At 40.9% G+C, this 24,568-nt stretch overlaps 1 protein-coding gene across 3 annotated transcripts in view; it reads right to left on the reverse strand.

Annotated features, from left to right (window-relative positions):
• AGAP2 (ArfGAP with GTPase domain, ankyrin repeat and PH domain 2) overlaps positions 1-24,568 on the reverse strand; it is a 405,703-nt gene that overhangs the window by 225,147 nt on the left and 155,988 nt on the right. The window lies entirely within an intron of this gene.

The following is a 24,568-nucleotide window of genomic DNA, read 5'->3' on the forward strand; positions in this document are numbered from 1 at the left end:
ATCAATATACGAAAACAAGTAAAATCTATAAAGCAAGAAAAATAAATTTGTATATAATTTATTAATTGGCCTCCTACCATCTACGTACATGATTAAATCAATATCAAATTATATATCTTTTTCAAATGATTAATTCAATATCAAATTGTATATCTTTTTCAAATGATTATAGTAACACAACATATATATTACTCGAATTAATTTTCCTCCTCCATATCGAATGTCTCTCCAAATAGGGTCTTCTGTTATGCATAACAGCAACAGTACCTGGACAAAAAACATATACAGATTAAAATTAGGAACATACTATTATGGCTTCCATCACCAAACGAGGAACAGCCATGGGGGCCAATATGGCCCCTTCTTATGCTAATTTGGTGATGGAAGCCATGGAGGAGGACCTCATCTATGTATCCCACCACTACCGACATGTTTTGGCGTGGTGGAGGTACATAGATGATGTCTTCCTCCTATGGACAGGCACACAGGGCGAATTGGAGGAATTCTTTCAATTTCTAAATACCATTGACAATACAATCAAATTCACACTTGTAATGTCTAGAAAGGAAATTCAGTTCCTAGATGTACTCGTCAGTCTAGAGAAGGGGCAATTAAGCACTACATTATTTGTGAAAAGTACAGACAAAAACAATTTGTTACTCTACGATAGTCAACACCCTCGATCTATGGTCAAATCCATTCCACTTAGCCAACTCTTAAGGATTAGGAGGATAGTTAAAGATGAAAAGGACATAGATATAGTGGTAGACAAATTAGTAAAAAAATTTTTGGATAGAGGTTACCCCATGAATTTATTGGAGAATACCAAAAATAAAGTACTACAAATAAATAGAGCGGAACTTATCCAAAAGAAGACATACAACCGATGTGAGAGGAAACAAAAGAGAGTCCCATTAGTTACTACATATGGGGAGGAGAGTAGGGAAGTTGCCAACGTGATCAGTAAACATTGGGGTATGCTGGGAAAATGCTTGCCTGAAATAAAGGAATTGCAACTACCGCCATTATATTCCTATAGACGTAATAGGAATATTAAGGATTATTTGATTAAGTCAGACATTGGCCCAAGAAGAGTAAGTAAACAATTATCCCTGACAGGCTCAAGCAAAACAGGTTGTTTCCCATGTTTAAATTGTGTGAACTGCACTTATATGGCGAAAGGAGCAACATTTGAACATCCGCAGACAGGGAAAATTTACAATATCAAACATTATTTAACTTGCAGCTCTGATTTTGTTGTGTATCTTTTGATATGTCCGTGTAAGCTGTGGTACGTCGGTGAAACGACGTGCGAGTTCAAGGTACGAATGAATCAACACCGATACTCGATTAGAAAAAAGAGGACCGATCTCCCGGTTCCAAAACACTTTGTGGAGTGTAATCATTTGGAGAAGGATTTAAAGTTTATGATTATTGATAGGGTACCTATAGAGAGGAGAGGAGGCGATAGAGAGTCAGTCCTCCGCAAGAGGGAACTTATGTGGATATATAAATTGAATACGCTTAGGCCCAAGGGCCTCAATGTAGATTTTAAATTACATACAGCTATATAATATAATGTTTCAGCATCGAGATAGTGTAGTTAACAAGTCTGGTATTTGTTGTATTTATATATTTGGGAATACTTTTTTAATAGTATGTTCCTAATTTTAATCTGTATATGTTTTTTGTCCAGGTACTGTTGCTGTTATGCATAACAGAAGACCCTATTTGGAGAGACATTCGATATGGAGGAGGAAAATTAATTCGAGTAATATATATGTTGTGTTACTATAATCATTTGAAAAAGATATACAATTTGATATTGAATTAATCATTTGAAAAAGATATATAATTTGATATTGATTTAATCATGTACGTAGATGGTAGGAGGCCAATTAATAAATTATATACAAATTTATTTTTCTTGCTTTATAGATTTTACTTGTTTTCGTATATTGATAAATGTGGCCAGAAAGGGCTATGTGCAATATACCCATTGGGGATCCATAAACCATATATGTTCACACAAGCCAGGACTATCGTGCTACTGCTATGCAGAGGTCTAGAATGGAGGCGCCTGACTCGAAGGGGTGAGGGGCACCCTATAGACACTGTATGAGTGCCAGGTGAGGATCTGAATCAAGATACTCTCTGGTAGCTCAAGGTAGGATTATGCACATTCCACATTGGTCCTTACGGCATATGAGCGGCTGTGCTGCCTTAGTGAACACTGAAATGGACAAAATGGATTTTACCATAAGGGTTAAAGAATGTATTTTATATAGTCTGTTATTTATTATGGTGCTGGTATTACTAATTTAAAAGCACTTGGTGGCACTTTATTTTATATATTGTGGCCCTTAATATGCCATATACATCACTATGTGATGCTGAGCAATGTAGCTGTCATGGGCGCTACGGCGCATGCGCTTTAAGTCCTGAAGGAACTAGATTCCATTACCAAGATGGGGATCATGAGTGCTACTGCGCAGGCGCGATGTGACAGATGGAGAATAGTGGCTCCTATTGGCCCTCTATATACATGTGACTATGAGTCACAGGAAAACATTGGATTTAACTATTAATAGAGATACTCCGAGCGCTACTGCGCAGGCGCAATACGCCGTATGGAAAATAGCGGTTCTTATTGGCCCTCTACCGAACACGTGATCATGAGTCACAAATGAGGATTAGGACATGCGCAGTAGCTGTCCAGAGACGCCGAAAACATGCTGCTTCCTCCTTCAAAGCTATGTCTCTCCAAGGGTATGTCTAATTCAGTAATTGTCCGATTTGATTTTAATAGTACACTGCTGGCACTTAATACACTCTATGATGTAATGTAATTGTCCGTAAATCTATGAAGTTCACTGATTGGCTGCACATAGGGGATGATGGGGAAATGTCCCTCTATATATACACTGTAAAAAGGTCTGTTTGTTGCTTGAGAAAGGCTCAGTTGAGAGCTGAAACGTTGCACGAGATGTGGGCTCAATAAAGACCTGCAGATTACCTTAAGAATATGGAGTGCTGCCTGCTTTTGTGATTTATATAGGTAGATAGATAGATAGATAGATAGATAGATAGATAGATAGATAGATATAAAAAAAAAAATACCCTGATTAAAAAAAAAATGATTTGATCAACAGGTCATATTCTGATGACACATTCTCTTCAAACGAAGTCTTCTTTACAGGAGTAAATTCAGGTAAAGACAGAACTTATGAAGAAGTGGAAATAGAGCAGTTTTGCCAACCGAGCAGAAGACCGAGGAAGGGATAAGCTGTCAGAAGCTGCATTCACTTAAATGGGGCACCTAATCCTTTAAGAAGATAAGTAGACCCTGTTGAAAGAAATGGATTGCCATGGTGAAATTTTTTCTCTCTAACCACTTTACTATCCAAGTCAAAAACAACCAGTTGTCTTTTGAGGTTCGGAACATACGACTGTATATTATTGGTACCAGCCCATCACATAGTATTCAAGCATTTTGTGTAAAAAGAATGGCATTTCTCCAGATAAAATGACAATATGGAGAAAAAAACACATAAAAATAATGTAAAAATTTGTAGACGCTATCCCCCTTTATATACTACCTAGTGAACCATTGTTCTACCATTGTTCTACCATTGTAACAAGATCAGCAAATGTTACTAACGTCACGTGATTTATGTAATGGCTGATCGGTTATATTCTGTATACTGCTAGTAAATATGAATACTGCCGTCAACAGATGTTACCGGAGGCTTTACATTCACCTTAGTCCAGCAAACTAATGCTTACAGCAAATGTTATTTTGTATTAATGCATCTGTGGTGTAGTACTCAGCATTCCCAGAACATTGGAATGATTCACGAGTATCATTAATTATAAATGTCCTGAATGCTGCTGCCAGGATCATATTCCTCGCCAACCGTTACACCGATGCCTCTACCTTGTGCCAGTCATTACACTGGCTACCCATCCAATCCAGAATCCAGTACAAAACTACTACCCTCATCCACAAAGCACTCCATGGCTCAGCACCACCCTACATCTCCTCTCTGGTCTCAGTCTACCAACCTACCCGTGCCCTCCGCTCTGCTAATGACCTCAGGTTAGCATCCTCAATAATCAGATCCTCCCACTCCCGTCTCCAAGACTTTACACGTGCGGCGCCGATTCTTTGGAATGCACTACCTAGGTTAATACAATTAATCCCCAATCCCCACAGTTTTAAGCGTGCACTAAAAACTCATTTGTTCAGATTGGCCTACCGCCTCAACGCATTAACCTAATTATCCCTGTGTGGCCTATTAATAAAAAACAACAACATAATCACGTTCCTCCATCATGTTCTCATACACTTTATGCAGTTAATAGCCTCTGTGTCTGTACTGCTACATACTTAGGCAGTTAACTGGTTCATGCAGCTTTACATGAACACCCGAGCCTTACACTATGGCTGGTCCAAATAACTAAAGAAATTGTTACCATCCACCTCTTGTGTCTCCCCATTTCCTCATAGTTTGTAAGCTTGCGAGCAGGGCCCTCATTCCTCCTGGTATCTGTTTTGAGCTGTGATTTCTGTTATGATGTAATGTCTGTTGTCTGTATAAGTCCCCTCTATAAGTTGTAAAGCGCTGCGGAATATGTTGGCGCTATATAAATAAAATTATTATTATTATTATTATTATTATTATTATAAACCTTCTAACCTTCACGGAGAAAAAGATGTTGGTACACAAAGAAGAGAGGATTACGAAGATTTCTTCACTTTAATACATTTTATGTAGCCTTTCCTCATGTGCGTATTCCGTCATGTACAGAATATATAGAACAATAGAGATATCATTTTACAGTAATGTGGTTGCATCCAGTAGCCGATGTACTGCATCTGGTCCCAGTAATGCGCCATTCAGACACCATATGTTGGGAGTGGGAATACCTTTTTCAAGGAATTTTTCACCCCATAAAAACATATATTTCAACAAAAGATGCACAAAAGCAGTGCCTGTATGTATTGGCATTTTGTGTGTCCTTGTTGTTTTGTTTCAATCGATACCTATAGAAAAAAGTTACAAATAAAAAAGGCACTTGCAACGCAAGACACCCACACTCTACTCCTTAGAAGACCCTGCCTGACAGAATAATGGTATGTTCATTTTTGCAGTGTTTCTTTTTGCAGCCAAAACCTGCTCCATTTGCAGTATAAGCGTCCGTTTGCGTCATTTTGTGGAATTTTTCATGGCACTTTTGCTGTGTATTTTGCAGCTTTTTTTGCGACGGGGAAGGGGGGCAGATTAAATGCGTCCTTTGTCTACAGTACATGCTAAATGAAGTTAGTTGTATTAACCATTAACCATAAATGCTTAAAAAATACAGCTAAAACTTTTGCTGCAATTTTTGCAGCATTTTTTCACTTTCTAATTGCTTCCTATGGGTGAAAAACACTGAAAGAATTGACACGCTGCAGATATAAAAAACGCTGCAGTTCTGAAATTCAGACAGGAAAATAAAAGCAAGCATATGCATGAAATTTCTGAAATCTCGTAGCTTCTGCTGGTGCTGTAAAAAGGAGTTTTTAATTTGCATAAAAAATGCAGCAAAAGAAAACGTTGCAAAAACGCTGCATGTAAACAGCCTAACAAAAAACACACACTATTGTGCTTGTAAGCTAGGTCAGCATTAATTAAAGGCAAGTCATTATCAGAAAATAACATGTTGTTTAAATCAGTTTTTTGCGTTACATGTATTTTGAAAAAAAAACTTTTGTTTTTTCTTTATTTCTTATCACAATCTTTATTAAAAATAAATTAAATTGGCCACAAGGACTTTTTTAACTACTCACTTTCTATCTTTTGTGGAAGAGTTTACAGTTTTCTTACTCATAGAGGCAGGGGTAGGTGCAGATGACCATGTATTCTCTCATCTGATTTCTGATATTAAGAAACTTTCCCACGCTAGAGAGTTCATATGAGTTCATGCTGCCAGGGGGCGCAGCTTTGGTGACAGCACCACTAGTCACCAAAGCTCCGCTCCCTGCATTTCATTCATTCCCCACTCGTTTACAGCCGGGAGCAGTCGCATTAGCAGCGCTCCCGGTTGTAAACTATTTAACCCCATGAGATAGATTTACAGCGTGGGGCTTGACTGTACGGCGGACAGGTATGGGATATTGTTGCTTTTTTATTTTGGAATTTTTTACAGGAGAACGAGGGCTTTGCTTGGATTGAGCGTGCAATAAAGAAATTAAAAACCTGTGTGTTTCATTATTTCATTAAAATACTTTTTTCTTAGTGTGTGTGTGTTTTATTAACTCTTTACCAAATGTGGGATTACTAATGGAGAGGTGTCTTATTGACACCTCTCCATTACTAAGCCGGCTTAATGTTACCTTACAATAGCAAGGTGACATTACCCCTTATTACCCCATATGCCAATGCCACAGGGTAGTGGGAAGAAACGGGCAAAGCTCCAAAATTGGCACATCTAATAGATGCACCTTTTCTGGGCAGCTGCGGGCTGCTTTTTTAAGGCTGGGGGGCCCATATCCATGGCCCCTTACGAGCCTGAGAATAGCAGCCCGCAAATGTGAGTTTTGCCAGGTTGGTTGGAAAATATAGGAGGGACCCCACGTTGGTTTTTCTTTCATCCCTTCTCCCCTGCTGACGCTGCTTTCGGCCGAGCAGGGGGAGAGCGGATGACAGCCGGCTTCAGCACCACACGCAGGGGACAGCAGCTTACTGTAGCGCTGCTTCCTGGCGGACATCCATGTGGTCCTGATGCGGCATGTACCACGTGATATCTCCGGAACCGATTTTTCCGGTATCGGAAATATCAGGACGTGTGAAACCGCCCTTTCATAGTGTGATCTGATTCTCTCGGATGAGAATCTGTCAGTGTTTGCTCCGTGATGTGTGAACTCCTGCGCCCTGCTGTAGTGCAATCCATCCAGATCCTCAAGCAACAAAGCATTGCGCTACCACATATGGACATTACCTCCTATTAGTCTCTGTGCAGCACCACTGGGATTCCTATCCCTAGTCTCTTTCAAATTTCCTTTCATCTGAATAAGCAATTTTGTGACAAAGACTCTGGTGGAGCCGAAACGTTTTGTATATCGCTTTGTTCAAATACTCTGTTATGCTCCCAGATTATGATATAATAAATTCATTAATTTTGCATGATAAATCCACTAGAGAGTGCGGTGAAACTAAATTCTGGTTATTAGGCAAAGTGCACAAGTCAGGATTTCTTGCAGAAATTTCCTGAACAAAACCTGACATTTTCTGCAAGAAATCCCCATGCGTTTTTCTTGCGTTTTTGACGCGTTTTTTTGTGCGTTTTTTTCCGGAGCTTCCCAATGCATTAAATAGCGAGAAAAAAGTGAAAAATCTGCAAAATTAATGAACATGCTGCGTGGAAAAAAATGCATCATGTGCATAAAAATTGCAGAATGCATTAAAAATGATGGGATGCTTATGTATGCGTTTTTTAAGCGTTTTTCCCGTGGAAAACGGCAGAAAAAACACGAAAAAAATGCAAAAAATCCTGAACGTGTGCACATAGCCTTAATCTTCTTTACAATTATGTCCCTACACCGACCTCCTGGTTCTGACCTGGCTATCAGACCATTCTCTCACCTCTGGTTTGCTCTTCCGGACAGTAGGTCTTCCATGGAAGACCCCATCCCAATCCAGTAGACCCCATTTTAATACGAGATACCTGTACTTGGATTAAAGGGTGAATGTGCCACTAAGTCTGTCCAAGGTAGCCTTTTTGAGTCTGAGGCCTCCGACAGACATAACAGATTTCATCTAAAGCACAGCATGCTGCATATTATAGGCGCCATGATGTTTATTAACTTTGCATCCTTTATCAAATGAGTTCATGGTTAGTTTTAAAGTTTAATGTCCAGGCAAACACATGTAATTATGGTTGGCTTAATACACAGGCAACATCCTGGTTGATAATCAAAAAACATATTGTCGCACTGTAGACGCAAGAATGGATCCCAGTTCAAGAAATAAATATAGGAAATGGTTGATTTTAAATGGATTATAAAGAAGTAATCGGGGTAAAGACGCAAACAATCCACCCACTCAAGTGTCATGGCTCCTGTCTCAGAGAAACCATTTAACAATACATTTTGGTTCCTGATTCATTGGCCTGCAAGACCCACAAAAGCGAATATGATTTGGAGTAACTGTCCTAATGCGCTTTCAAATAACACGTTTAGGAAGAATGTGATAGCGATAGAGGAAAGGGCGTAATTTTGTACACGGTGTCAGTAGTTAATTGTCAGCCTCACTGCCACCCACTTGGCCAAAGTATATGATTTTAGTCACTGCTCCACGACAGAAGTGAACCAGTTTCCTTTTTTGTTGTGCACGGAGCCTCCCTGATGTACTCGCTTTGTCAGATGTGTGGCAGTTGTGGGCTGTGCTGCATCTGAGTCATGCAATCTGTTTAGACTTGGCCAAAAAGAACACAGGCAAGTTCACAAAGAGCTATAATAGGTTCCTGTCATCCCAGGCAATGCATGGTCCGCTCCTGTGTTATTACTTAATGTGAAATGTTCTCTAACTTGTCAGCATTTAAAATAAAAAAAAGGCAACACTATATTGGGAGGTATGGGCAAAGTTTATTACCAGGTCCGCCAATAATGGCAGTGTGAGCCAGCAACCCTGATGAGCGTTGTCGTCAGTACCCAGCGACTGTGAATAGCAGGAACTTTACTGCTATTCGCAGACATCGAAGCTGGATTCAGGGAACGCTGGACTACGTTGGAGCTGCTTGGGGTGGGGGAGGTTCCAATAAATTAGGGAACCAGGGATAGTGTGGGGGAGTCTTTATTCAAATAAAGTTTTTTTTAGTTTTTTTTTTTTTATTACTGGGTTAGTAATGGGGGTGTCTGATAAACGTGTCTCCACTGCTAACCCCAGGGCTTGATGCCAGGTGTGATTTTTCACAAATCACAGCTGATATCAACCCCAATTACCATTACCCCGACTGCCACCGCACCAGGGCAATCAGGAAGAGCCAGGTAAAGCTCTAGAATTGGCACATCTAACATGATGCACCAATTCTTGGGGACTACGGGCTGGTATTTTTAGGCAGGGAAGGGTGCAATAACCTGGGACCTTCCCACCCTGAAAATATCAGCCCACAGTTTTCTGCTTTACCTTTGCTGGTTATCAAAAATAACTAATTTATTCATTAGCTTAATACATGTACAGTAAACTACACACGCAAGGCACTATATATCTCATGGATATATATCTATTTATCTAACTATCTATTCTATCTATCATCTATTTACCGCTTATCTAACTATCTATCTCTATCTTTGCACATCTTTAACACCTAAACATCTGTCATTTCTATTCTGCATTCTGTTCCAGTATGTGGCACATGTGCACACAGCCACGGATAATACCAGTACTGTTTTTTCCACTACCAGAAATATTAGGATGTGTGAAGGAGGCCTAACAGTGTATAGAAGTAGAATCATAACTTGTGTAACTCCAAATTGGAGAAATATATACTGCCGGAAAGAAGGAAAACTGCCAATTACCCAACAAAGTCATTCATGCAAAACTGTGTACAGTGCAGTGAACATTAATATGTATACATTTGTTTAAGGTTCAGCCCAGTCATCAGCCTGTCCTACAACTGCTGCTGCTTTGTTTCCATTGAAAAGAATGACTGCGACCTTCACTCACTGAATGAGTACAATGCACGCATGCTCGACCAACATACCATTCATATTCCTCCTTTTCCTAGTTGTGCCACTGTTGGGTGAGGAAAGAGGATCTCAAATTCTAACTATTGGGGTTCCTATGTGTCACCCCTTCCAATATAGTATTTACCACCTATCCAATGCACTGTCCCTGTACAATTAAGTGAGAAGCCTTGAATAAAATGATTTATTGCCTCCAGGGAGGTCCATGCATGTTAGTCTTGGGCAGGGAAGGCCCACCTAAGAATTGATATACATTAGAGTTTATAGTATGTAAGACATATAAGAAGTAATATGTGTTTATGTGGGAGCTTGTGCTGTAACAAATCAGTGTATGAACTAAGATGCTAAGGACTTGTATGAATGTATTTGTTTCAACACAACCATACAGCAAGTTTATCAATTATACTGAATAAGTCAATTTATAAAGTAAATGGTCAGTAAAATTCTTCAATACTTCACCAGCAACTTTGGGGAACAGTTATTTACAATGCCAATCACTTTGGGTGGCACTTGGCACTAGCAGACTGTTGTGTCCCTGCATTCAGTACCAAGCTTCACTTCACAAAGGCATCGATTGTGTATTCTCATTCTCCTTGAGATAGATACAAGACTTTTGATATAGACAGCTGTGTTTTTCCATGTAACCACTAAGAGCATGTCCACAATATTAGTAATTCTAATACTAATCATCATAAATTAGGGTATTAGTGATGATCTTTTATTTACTGGCAGCAAAAATAGTTGAACTGTATTGCTATAGATAACACACGCATAATAGCTTTTCGCATCAAAAAAAAGTAGAACTGCTTTTGAACATTCCAAGGTATGCATACATGCAAAATGGTGGTCAGTATAATAATCTTATAATAATAATAATCTTTATTTATATAGCGCCAACATATTCCGCAGCGCTTTACAGTTTAACAGTTTCAATCAACAATCATAGGTAACAATGTTAGCAATACAATAATAAAGCAAAATAAGACAACCCTGCTCGTGAGAGCTTACAATCTACAATGTCAGTATACATATATACCCTAAAATTCAAATGGTACAGTAGGCCAATGTTAGTTTTCTAACCACATCATGACCAATGACTTATATTTACGTCATCGGCCTCTGATGCGGGCTCACATGTTGAGCCCGCTTCTTTCCCCGCAATTGATGCTTGATTTAGTCAGCTATCAAGTGCCTCTAACAGCCGTGAGTGGATCCGAGATCTCTGACAGCAGCATTTAACATGTGCAGACGGGAAGCGCATAATTGATCCTGCCCATCGGTATCCCTGTCATGTGATCGTGGGGCACCAATGGGTTGTAATGACAGCCTGAGGTCTGCTGAAGACCAGATCTTGATTTTTTTGCTATACATAGAATTGCTGAAGCAGCCTCAAGTCTCCTAATGAAACCATTAAATACAGTACAAAAAAATAAAAAAATTAGCCCTATAAATAAAACAATTAAGAAAAAAACATATTAAAAAATGTCTGATCTATCAAAATACAAAATAAATTAATATGATAAGTAAACGGCGTAACAAGAAAAAAATCAGAATGCCAGAATAATGGTTGTTTGGTTTCAACAACATTGCAATCAAATGCAATAAAAGGTGATCAAAACATAATATCTACTCAATTGACAGTACAAAAAATAAGCCAATGTACAACTCTTGATCCCAAAAAATTAGAATGTTAAGGGTCTTGGAAAATAGCAGCAAAAGCGAAAAAAAATTACAGGTTTCTGAATTTTTTTTTCACCACTTAAATAATAATAATAATAATAATAATAAACTACACGTGTTTGGTATGTGCCTACTTGTACTGACCTGGGGAATCATAATGCCTGGTCACTTTACAATATATTGAATATGGTAAATAAAAAAATCCAAAAAAAACATTGGGTAACTGTACTTTTTTCTCAATTTCACTGCATTTGAAATGTTGTTCGCATTTTCCAGTACACTATGTCACAGAATGAATAGTATCATTCAAAAGTACAACTCATCCCTCAAAAAACAGACCCTCGTATGGTTATATGACTGGAAAAATAAAAATGTTATGGCTCTTGGAAAAAGGGAAAACGAAAAAAAAATAAAATAAATAAACGGAATATTGCCAGGGGTGAAGGGGTTAATATTGATTCACAAAAGCAATATTATTCTTCATGTGAAAATAATTATATGTATGCACTGTATATATCAATGCCCCCTCAGAAATGGAGTAAGATGTCTGGTCAAGAAGCAGGCAATCCCGACACTAGTAAAACCTAAAATAAAAACAATGAGTAAATACCCTGTAGTAAGTAAATAACTAGTAATACATGTAAATAACACAGGTTACTTAGTTGACAACATTTTGATCAAAAGTGCGTAAAAGCTATCCCACCGCGACAAGGTGCACCCATTCAGGATGCCAGTAGCTTACCTTGCTATCTCCTTACACTAGTGTCTGCTCACTGGTGCCACTTTTCTAACCATATTGTGATGCCCAAACAATAACGTATACCATTAGCACTTCTGTTGGCAGCGGATTACTCTCTGTATTGTCCAGCTATTCAACAGAGAATATATATTTATTCAGGAACAAAGATAGAACAGCTTACAACTGGTATTTCTTATAGCTTAGGATCTTAGCTTCTTGTATGTCAGCTTGCAAAGTGAAAGTAAAACTGTGCTCCAGTTACACACATACTGAGTGAACAGAAACTTCTTTTTTTTAACAGCGCTTTACTGCCATATAACGCTATTGCTGGAGACACAAACTCATGCACTATGAAACAGTAGTAAATAGTAGTTGTTGCAATATCCACAATATTAAGAATTATTCCAACCTTTACTCAGCAACTACTTATCCTTTTAGGCTGGGGACACTCTACCGTAGAATACAGACGAGTGCTATGCGAGAAAACATCGAATAGCAGTCGGACAACTGTTAATCTATGGGACTGCTCACATCACTGTACTTTTTCTCAGGCGTATTGGACATGCATGTAAAATTGCAGCATGCTGTGATTATATGCGTATATTGTCCGAGACTCGCCAATGCAAGCCTATGGGTGTGAGAAAAACTCGGACCATCCATGTAGCTTGCGATAAATTCACACACATTTTCCAGCTTACAGAAAATTGCATCAGCCAAGAACAGGAAGTTTAGCATGCAAATTTTCCTACCAATCTATAAAAAACCCAGGACCATGCCTCCATGGATACCAGCAACATGGCCAGACATATTAATGTGGAAATGTGATTGTTCTGGTGCAGGAGAGGCCTGAAATATGGGTCCAACGTGACACCCATTATGCAGACCGCAATAGAAAGGATGCAGCTTGGAGATGCATATGCTGCCAGATGTTCCCCAATTATGATGAGAGTACACATGAGGTCCAGCATGAAATAAGTAAGTAAAGTAAAAACTTAACATTATTAATTAAGTAAAAAGGCCCCAACAAAATAAGATAACATTATCCTACGTGACGTTCTTTGGTATATGTGGCCTGTGTTTCCCTTTACACTTGGCAAGTTGTAACTATGAATATAGGGAATCTGTCACCTCATTTTTCGCATGTAAGCTGCAGCCACCGCCATCAGGGGCTTATCTACAGTATTCTGTAATACTGATAACAGAACCAGGCAACATATTCAACACAGGAGGGAGATTGAAGCACTAAATAGTGCAGAAAAAAACCCCACCAAAACAAAAAACCAACTCCATAGAAGCTATAGGAAAGGAGTACAAACGGAGCATATAGGTAATTAAAGAGTTAATATTTTATAGTATAAATTTCATCAAGCATAAAGTGCATGCAGTGTACAACATACAATATTAGGTAAGGTGCAAAAGGATGATTAAAAAGGAAGCAGGTATCCCCCGGTGTAAACTGCCCATGCGGCCAGTATGCATGTGCAGCGCCCCAGAGTCCTGGTCGTTGCAGTACTGACGCTCCGCCACTAAGGGGAGTGATGGTACGTCTGATGGCACTTAAGGAGTTCACCTGACCAGGTATCACAGTCACACATTACACTTCACACTCTGGCCACCAGGGGGAGCAAAGGGTTCTATGTATTAGGCCACTCCTCACAATCTGGTAAAACTGGGGGCTGGATAGGAAGTTAGAGAGAAAGCTGACTGGGTTTTGCCCAGGCAACACCTAGTGAGAGAAGAGGTTGCTTGGGAAGATTCAGGGGGGTCCCTGTCAGGGGTGGGATCCTGACAGAGGCCTAGCGAAAAGGACAGATCGTTACGGAGCTGCGCCTGCACTTCATTGCGGCGGTATCTTAAGAAAGGATAAGAAGCGAGGTTTATTGTGGAGAAGTGAGAAACGAGATCACAGCACAAAGGCGAAAGAACCAGTAGGAGTCGTGCCCCGAGTTCGGCAACATCCTACTGAGGCACGTAGCCGGTGGCCAGAACGCCGAGGAAGTATTGGGCTCCACGCATTACTTCAAACAGCGGCAGGACAGTTAACTTTAGGTTGGCTGTCTCACCTAAATCACCTAAGCAGACAACGGAGGCAATTGTGGGAGAGGGGCGTCTCTAGGGTCCCTATAAAATAACTCCAGGCCTACCCCGTCATACGGGTGCGTCCTAGCCATATCATCTGGGGGACGGAGAGAGAAAGAACATCAGAAACAGACAAAACAGTTGTGAGGACTATCCCGTGGTGCTCAGCAGGGAAGTACTACAACAAACAGGAGCTAGAAGGTAGGCACTGATTTCCACCTGCAAAGGGAACTCTGGAGGTGCCTTCGGACTGGCCGGTCTCAGCCAGCACTGTTAGCAGTGCTCTGTATTGCGGATACCGAAGCCTTCAGTAAAGAGGTAAAGAGACTGCAACCCTGTGTCCTCGTTATTCATCGAACCTTGCACCACGCACCATCATCACTCCTTTCATTGGACGCCCCTTAGCAGGGTCACGGACCGGGTCTAGCCACCGTGACAACCCCAGGACTGAGACAGAGAGGCCCGGTACCGAGTACCCCGCGGCCCTGCGCCTGGGGGCGCTCCACATAATTGCAAAGAGAAAGTGCTGCCAAAAGTAAATATACCACATACGCCAGTGAGTGTAATAAACCCCACAGCACGAAATCAACAAATATAAGAAGCAGCGCTTACCAATATGCAGGGCAGGGAACACCGGGAGGATCCACCAGCTCGGACCCCCGACGCGCATTTCGCCCTCCAATATACTTGCTTTCTCAAGGGGAAATGGTGCTGGGTATCGCCAGGACCTTCAAATAGGGCGGGCTATTTAACATGTGACCAGGTCACATGCTGTCTATAAACCAATAGCAGCGGTGTAAGCGGCACTTGCGCGTGTCGAGCACCAAGCCCCGCATCACAGAAGGCGTCACGCGTCCCACAGGCGCCAGGGGGAGAAACCCTCCGGCGTACGTAAGAGGCATGAGAGACGCCGCTGCGACAGGAGACAAGGGGGGCCGGCACACCGCATGCGCACAACCGTAGCATTGTTAAAGAGGCCAAAGCGTCATGAAGAGGAACTTCCCAATACAACTATCAATGTGGGCTATACATAACACCAAAACTGGGGGAGGACCAACAGAACATGACGGTCATATAGTTTAAGCGGATATAACCCAAGAAAATAATGTAGTATGCACAACAGAAATAGCATAACACATCCAATTGAAGTGCAATACAGAGTATAGCATGTGTAATACAACCGTCAGTATGTATTAGCTGAAAAGAATGCAGCACAAGCGGCAGTCATAACATCTGAACAGACACTGATATAACAAATAATATTCAATACACAGTTACAAAAAACACAGCATGTTCAGATGGATAACAAAACAAAACTCAGTAATTATAACAGCAATGTCAAGATGTGTTGCTATCTTCAGCATAAAAGAGGGGTAAAAAGTCCGCTCCAAGCCCAGATGGTATGACAACTGACAAGTCCCAGCGACTTGACAATAGATGAGGTGAAACTAATATACAAAAGGAGAAAATAACATAATTAAAATAAATTTTTTTAAAAAAAGAGAGGGATCCCAAAAAGAGACCCGCAAAAGTGGGGTAATAAGAGGATGGGAAAAAGAGATATGTATGACTGGAGAAATATAACACGGATAGTGTTGAGCAATACCGTCCGATACTTGAAAGTATTGGTATCGGAAAGTATCGGCCGATACCGGCAAAGTATCGGATCTAATCCGTTACCGATACCCGATACCAATACAAGTCAATGGGACTCAAGTATCGGACGGTATCCCTGATGGTTCCCAGGGTCTGAAGGAGAGGAAACTCTCCTTCAGGCCCTGGGATCCATATCAATGTGTAAAAGAAAGAATTAAAATAAAAAATAGGGATATACTCACCCTCTGACGCGCCCTGGACTTTACCGCCGTAACCGGGAGCCTTCTTTGCTTAAAATGCGCGCGTTTAATGGTTTCCGTGACGTCACGGCTTCTGATTGGTCGCGTGCCGCCCATGTGACCGCGACGCGACCAATCACAACAAGCCATGACGTAATTTTCAGGTCCTGATGCCTAATTCTAGGCTTTCAGGATTTGAAAATTACGTCACGGCTTGTGATTGGTCGCGTCGCGGTCACATGGGCGACGAGACCAATCAGAAGCCGTGACGTCACGGAAACCATTAAACGCGCGCATTTTAAGCAAAGAAGGCTCCCGGTTACGGCGGTAAAGTCCAGGGGCCTCCGGACAGGTGAGTATATCCCTATTTTTTATTTTAATTCTTTATTTTACACATTTATATGGATCCCAGGGCCTGAAGGAGAGTTTCCTCTCCTTCAGACCCTGGGAACCATACACTGGAAACTTCCGATTCCGATTCCCGATACCACGAAAGTATCGGATCTCGGTATCGGAATTACGATACCCGCAAGTATCGGCCGATACCCGATACTTGCGGTATCGGAATGCTCAACACTAAACACGGACCAAATCCCACTATAGACAGGTGGATTTTAGAACGGGAAAAGAGGCCCATGTTGGAATAAGATCAAATCAAAGGAAGGAGGAGAAGCTTAGGGATTCGTTCAATCCCCTAGGTGCCATGGTATCCAAACGCACAATCCAACCTGCTTCACGTTGTGCTAAGATTTTTCTATAATTGCCACCCCTCACTCCCAGATGTATACTTTCGATGCCCCTTACCCGAAGAGTCCCTGCGTCACAATCATGATGTTGTTTGAAATTATTATTATTGTTTGATGGATCGTCTTCAGGTCCGAGGCATCGTTTACCGTCCTTGCATCACGAATGTCCCTAACGTGTTCACGGACACGCACCCGTAATTCTCTAGACGTCAATCCTATGTAAATCAGGGAGCATCCACATGTGGCATAGTATATGACATTGGAAGTGCCACATGTGATATGCTGCCTGATATTAAATTCTTTGATCCCATCAGAAAACGTCAAAGTTGAGGTCCGTACAACATTTTCGCAGGCCAAACAATGACCACATTGAAAGGAACCCAAAAGCGGACCTCTAGTGCTGAAGGGATTTGTTACGGGTGGGACATAATGGCTGCGGACTAGCAGGTTACCCAGATTTGGGGATCTCTTTGCCGTCATCAGTGGGAAATTGCCTAGGGCGGAGACCAGGGAGGGTTCGGTCATTAGGACCGACCAATGCCTATTCAGTATATCTCTAATAGTGGACCATTCATGGTTAAATGTTGTAATGAATCTGATCCTATCCCCATCTGTCCTCTTCTTCTGCCTGTTATCACTGGTGTAGAGTAGGTCCTTACGGGGCGTCCTTCTAGCTCTCTCAAAGCCCCGTTTAATACTACTACAACTGTGCGCCTTCGTACACTAATCTCTTCCTCGGATCATGGGAGAGATTTATTTTTGGCGACTGAGGCGCATGGGACATGGACCATGTGCTGTGCTGGATGAGATATATAGATGATGTTCTGTTTTTATGGGGAGGGATGGCGCAGCAGCTCGGGGACTTCATGAGTCAGCTTAATGAGAATCCTCTCAACATCAAGTTAACATAACCAATTTGATTCTCAGCGTATCGACTTTCTGGACGTTAAGCTGGAGATTGATGATACACGTCGTATCCAGACTGACGTCTTCAGAAAGTCGACAGCAGTTAATGCCTTACTCCATGCTGATTCCGCTCATAATCTAACCACTATTTGGGCCGTCCCAGTCGGACAGTTCCTGAGAGTGAGGCGGATCTGTTCCACCGATGATAGATTCTTTAGGCAGTTGGCTGACCTTGAGGGACGCTTTAAGGCCCACGGATACAGTTGTACAAGTATTAAACGGGGCTTTGAGAGAGCTAGAAGGATGCCCCGTAAGGACCTACTCTATACCAGTGATAACAGGCGGAAGAAGAGGACAGATGGGGATAGGATCAGATTCATTACGACATTTAAAGGGACACTGTCACCCCCTCCAGCCGTTAGAAACTAAAAGAGCCACCTTGTGCAGCAGTAATGCTGCATTCTGACAAGGTGGCTCTTTTAGTTATTGGTGCAGTTAAAGCCAAAATAAAGCGTTTTATAATTTCGCCAAAATACCTGTCTTTAGCCAGGGAGGCAGGTCTTAACCCCCCTGCTGAAAACGCCACACTGCCGTCATTCAAATCTTCTTCGGCACCGGGCGCCGCCCCCTCCGCTGTGTTTTCCAATGAAATCCGGCGCCTGCGCTGTTTAGTACTGGCTGGGGCAGGCGCAGTGAGCTCTGGCCATCTGACCTCCGATGCAGTCTTGCAGAGCAGACTACGCCTGTGCGGCCGCCCTGCTTGTGAATCCCAGACCCGCAGTGTGTTTTGCATTATGCAGAGTGCGGGGCTGTGTGAATGTACGGTATATGCATGTGTGTATGTACGGTATGTGTATGTATGACGGTATATGTATGTGTATCTGTGTGTATGTATGGTATATGTATGTGTTTGCATATACTGTATTTATGTGTATCTGTGTGTATGTACGGTATATGTGTGTATGTTTGTACAGTATATGTAGAGCAGATACCAGACATATCGTGGTTATGTAATCTACTAGATGGTGGCCCGATTCTAACACATCGGGTATTCTAGAATATGTATGTATGTGTGTATATAGCAGCCACATAGCATATAGCAGACACGCAGTATATAACACAGCCCACGCAGTATATAACACAGCCCACGCAGTATATAATACAGGCCATGCAGTATATAACAGTGGCCACATCGTTCTGTACAGCGTGTCCACATGGACATTCCTTTTCTGAATCCTGCTCATACAGGTATTGTACATATGACCAGGTTTTAAATACATCAGATAGGGATTACATACATTAGCTAGGACTGCTCTGATATGGGTATACCTTGAAGTTTGGTAGAGCGGCTTAATGTACATTTTTTGCAAAAAACGTATCAACCAAATACCCTGTTTTTTCCATCTTTTTACCAGCACTTGCTGTCTACTGTGATTTTTTTGCAACAGAGTGTTTTTGGTTTTACTGTGCTTTTTTGTGTTGTCATACAGTATGTGTATAAACTGTATATGTGTGTGCGTTATGTTTATACTATATGTGAGTATACTGTGTGTATGTACGGTACATGTATGTGTATCTGTATGTACGTATATGTGTGTATCTGTGTGTATGCACGGTATATCTATGTACGGTATGGGTATGTATGTACGGTATACTGTATTTATGTGTATTTGTGTGTATGTATGGTATATGTATATACAGTATGTGTATACAATATGTGTATATAACTGTATGTGTGTATGTACAGTATGTGTATATGTACAGTACGTGTATGTGTATATGTATGTACGTTATGTGTGTATGTATGTAAGGTATATGCATGTATATGTATGTACGGTATATGTATGTGTATCTGTGTGTATGTACGGTATGTGTGTGAATGTACGGTATATGCATGTGTGTATGTATGGTATGTGTATGTATGACGGTATATGTATGTGTATCTGTGTGTATGTATGGTATATGTATGTGTTTGCATATACTGTATTTATGTGTATCTGTGTGTATGTACCGTATATGTGTGTATGTTTGTACAGTATATGTAGAGCAGATACCAGACATATCGTTGTTATGTAATCTACTAGATGGTGGCCCGATTCTAACACATCGGGTATTCTAGAATATGTATGTATGTGTGTATATAGCAGCCACATAGTATATAGCAGACACGCAGTATATAACACAGCCCACGCAGTATATAACACAGCCCACGCAGTATATAGCACAGCCCACGCAGTATATAACACAGCCCACGCAGTATATAATACAGGCCATGCAGTATATAACAGTGGCCTCGCAGTGTATAACACAGCCCACGCAGTATATAACACTGTTTACGTAGTATATAACACTGCCCTCATAGTATACAGCAGGCACGCAGTATATAACACAGCCCACGTAATATATAGCACAGCCAACGTAGTATATAACACAGCCCACGCAGTATATAACACTGGCCACGTAGTATATAGCAGCCACGCAGTATATAACATAGCCCACATAGTATATAGCAGTGTGGGCACCATATCCATGTTAAAAAAATAATTTAAATAAAAAATAGTTATATACTCACCTCCGGCGTCCAGCGAAGCTGTCCCGATGCACGCGTTGCTGCCGCCAGCTTCCGTTCCCAGAGATGCATTGTGAAATTACCCAGATGACTTAGCGGTCTTGCGAGACCGCTAAGTCTTCTGGGTAATTTCGCAATGCATCTCTGGGAACGGAAGCTGGCGGCAGCCGCGCGCGCATTGGCGGATGACGAAAGGTGAGAATAGCAGGTTTTGTTTTTTTTAATTATTTTTAACATTAGATCTTTTTACTATTTCTGTGTGATGTGCAATATGTTAGTATTTGGGGCCCCATTTTAAACTTTTGCCTAGGGCCCCACTTTGCCTAAAACCGGCCCTGGTTGCTGGATACCTTTCCTTCTTTGATGCAGTTCCCCATTGTTCACTTAAGTTACCAAAGGGCACTGACCCAAACAATAGGGTCAAAATGCTAAAAGTACCCATAGAGTAGTATCAGCAAGAGTAATGCCCATACAATTAAAGGTATGCATATAGCGAGCATATGTGGCTAAAGTTCTTTTTGATTAATTTTACACAGAGGGGCAGATTTATTGATACGGTCTCAAATTTCGATGACTTTGAATGCTACAAATTTATCACAGTGACTCATGCCGGATAACTAGACACATTCACCATGCTGTGATTTTAACTACATCCAAACACAGTTGGTTCTAACCTCCTCTATAAATACAGGCTTTACCATTTTATTAGCCATAGGTAAGTGTTCACACTAGGCAGACAGGTTAGTTACCCATTCGATCTGAGATTACCTTGACGTTTGGTGAATGGGCTCACAATATTTGGCCAAATTTTGTGCTAAAAATCTCATGTGTTTTTTCATAAATTTCACAAGCCATTATGCTGTTCACATTTCATGTATTGCACATTTCCTTGCTTTAGCACAATAAACTTGAGTGCAGCCATTATCTATTTGCTATGTAAGACTTTTTGGTTATGCACCAGTTCAGACTAGATGGCTGTTCAGTCAATTTTTCTATATAGACACATTTTTAGACACTTTTGCCTAACTTTATACCACCTCGTAGTTGTCTTACTTTCAAAGTACAATTTGAGATGGGAGACATATAAATTATGCCCCCTTTTACTCTAATACACTCCCCCTTTCAGTTTAAGTCAGTGTAAAAAATGTGCAAAGCATTCTAGTGCATTTTAAATAATTAATCTGAACTATTACAGGAGATGATTAGAATGTATTAATAATTGGATATTGGATCTATATAGGAGGACTAATGCTTTTCATAAGCAAAATTCTATTAATTTTTCACAATCAGTGCCAGTTCATTTATCTACATTGTCACGCCTTTCTTTTCATTACATTTGTAATATTTTCTTTTTTATTTTTCAGAATTTTTAACAGATTTTTTATTATGATGAAATGCTGAGACCATTTTGGCCACTGCTATTGTCTATGCAGTAATGAGTGCACCGGACTGCAAGCTGTGACCAGTCAACAGCAGTTTATTCATACGTATACATTTTTCTCTTGTGAGGTTTTCAGTTTGTAGAATAATTTACAATCTGGCCAAGGACAGCTGCTGCAGGCAAGCAAAACCTGAAATCTAAAAGAGCAGTTGTTTCCAGCCTTGGTTGTTATACTGTCATGGTCAACTTTGAGTCTGTAACTCTAATCTTGCAGTACAGAAGAGGTTCGAGAAAATGCACGGGCTGACAGATTGCTAAAAGCACCCTGCATATCTAATTTCTGCTTTAAAGGAATTCTCAACATACAGTATTTACTGTGCAGATGGATACAGGGCAAGCATTCATGTAAGCAGCCATTTTAGGCTAAGGAGAGGATTGAAAATCAATAGTCATGTCTGGCCTTGTTCATTACTTTGTATGTGAATAATACTAGCGGTGTCTCACTGCTTTAGGCGGGCTGGCCTTTAAAGGAGAAGCTTTAACCACGATTTTGTAATATAAAGTAGACATGGCTTTAAGGGCGCTGTAAGACTGATTACATTGATACCTTTGGTGAAGAAATTTGCATTGTTGTTCTGTAATCAGGATTTGAAGTTTTCTTCTCCTCTGCCTGCCTCCTGTCTATGAGTGACAGGTCACTGCACAGATTTCAAACAGGGGAGGTTGGTCATTCAAAGGCCAGGAGGCAAACTTTGGGCAGGGGAATCACAGACAGTGAGGAGAAGACCCAGTGCACAGTCCGGCCCCTGTGCACCAAAATTGAATTATCAGAAAACTTCAAATGGTGATTAAAGAAGAACAATAAAGCACAAATCTTCACCAAATGTATCAATTTACTCTGCTACAGTGTCATTACAGCCTTGTCTTTAATGTTGTGCTGACAGTTTCTCTTTAAGTACTAACAACTTCATACCTAACACCTAGGGAAGGCAATACATTTTCCTCATGAGAGACTGTGACTGTTGTGGAGGGTTGAACCAAGAGGCTAAAATGAAGTCTTCTCAATATCATTTTTATTATATATTAATTTTTATCACTTAATATTAGGCAGAATTAAGCACTGTATGTTGTCTAGCTGCTAATGTTAATCCTTATTGTGATAAGGATTATTGTAACATGTATTCTTACCTATTAATACAAAAGTGTACAGAATATGTAGAAAATGGCACTTCAAACAAATGACTCAACAAAATTTCCGACTAACATGAAATCACAGCCGAACGAAGAGGACCATTATTAACACAAATCTTTATAAACACAACATTAAAAAATAGATTAAACAAAGAGTGAATATGGTAGTAGAGTGCCCAGCAGGGGTGTCTGACCAATTGTCCTGTTGAAATTATGTAATATATACCGTACAGATCAAAAGTTTGGAGACACCTTCTCATTTAAAGATTTTTCTGTATTTTCATGACTATAAAAATTGCACATTCACATTGAAGGCATCAAAACTATGAAATAACACATGTAGAATTATATACTTAACAAAAAAGTGTGAAACAACTGAAAATATGTCTTATATTCTAGGTCCTTCAAAGTAGCCACCTTTTGCTTTGATGGCTGCTTTGCAGACTCTTGGCATTCTCTTCATGAGCTTCAAGAGGTAGTCACCAGGAATGGTTTTCACTTCACAGGTGTGCCCTGTCAGGTTTAATAAGTGGGATTTCTTGCCTTATAAATGGTGTTGGGACCATCAGTTGTGTTGTGCAGAAGTCTGGTGGATACACAGCTGATAGTCCTACTGAATAGACTGTTAGAATTTGTATTATGGCAAGAAAAAAGCAGCTAAATAAAGTAAAAACGAGTGGCCATCATTACTTTAAGAAATGAAGGTCAGTCAGTCTGAAAAATTGGGAAAACTTTGAAAGTGTCCCCAAGTGCAGTGGCAAAAACCATCAAGCGCTACAAAGAAACTGGCTCACATGTTGACCGCCCCAGGAAAGGAAGAACAAGAGTCACCTCTGCTTCTGAGGATAAGTTTATCCGAGTCACCAGCCTCAGAAATCGCAGGTTAACAGCAGCTCAGATTAGAGACCAGGTCACTGCCACACAGAGTTCTAGCAGCAGACACATCTCTACAACAACTATTAAGAGGAGACTTTGTGCAGCAGGCCTTCATGGTAAAATAGCTGCTAGGAAACCACTGCTAAGGACAGGCAACAAGCAGAAGAGACTTGTTTGGGCTAAAGAACACAAGGAATGGACATTAGAACAGTGGAAATCTGTGCTTTGGTCTGATGAGTCCAAATTTGAGATCTTTGGTTCCAACCACCGTGTCTTTGTGTGACGCAGAAAAGGTGAACAGATGGACTCTACATGCCTGGTTCCCACCGTGAAGCATGGAGGAGGAGGTGTGATGGTGTGGGGGTGCTTTTCTGGTGACACTGTTGGGGATTTATTCAAAATTGAAGGCATGCTGAACCAGCATGGCTACCACAGCATCTTGCAGCGGCATGCTATTCCATTCGGTTTGCGTTTAGTGGGACCATCATTTATTTTTCAACAGGACAATCACCACAAACACACCTCCAGGCTGTGTAAGGGCTATTTGACCAAGAAGGAGAGTGATGGGGTGCTACCCCAGATGACCTGGCCTCCACAGTCACCAGACCTGAACCCAATCGAGATGGTTTGGAGTGAGCTGGAGTGAAAGCAAAAGGGCCGACAAGTGGTAAGCATCTCTGGGAACTCCTTCAAGATTGTTGGAAGACCATTCCCGGTGACTACCTCTTGAAGCTCATCAAGAGAATGCCAAGAATGTGCAAAACAGTCATTAAAGCAAAAGGTGGCTACTTTGTAGGACCTAGAATATAAGACATATTTTCAGTTGTTTCACACTT

The sequence above is a fragment of the Ranitomeya variabilis genome, chromosome 3 (genome assembly GCF_051348905.1).
Source record: "Ranitomeya variabilis isolate aRanVar5 chromosome 3, aRanVar5.hap1, whole genome shotgun sequence".
NCBI classification, from domain to species: Eukaryota; Metazoa; Chordata; class Amphibia; order Anura; family Dendrobatidae; genus Ranitomeya; species Ranitomeya variabilis.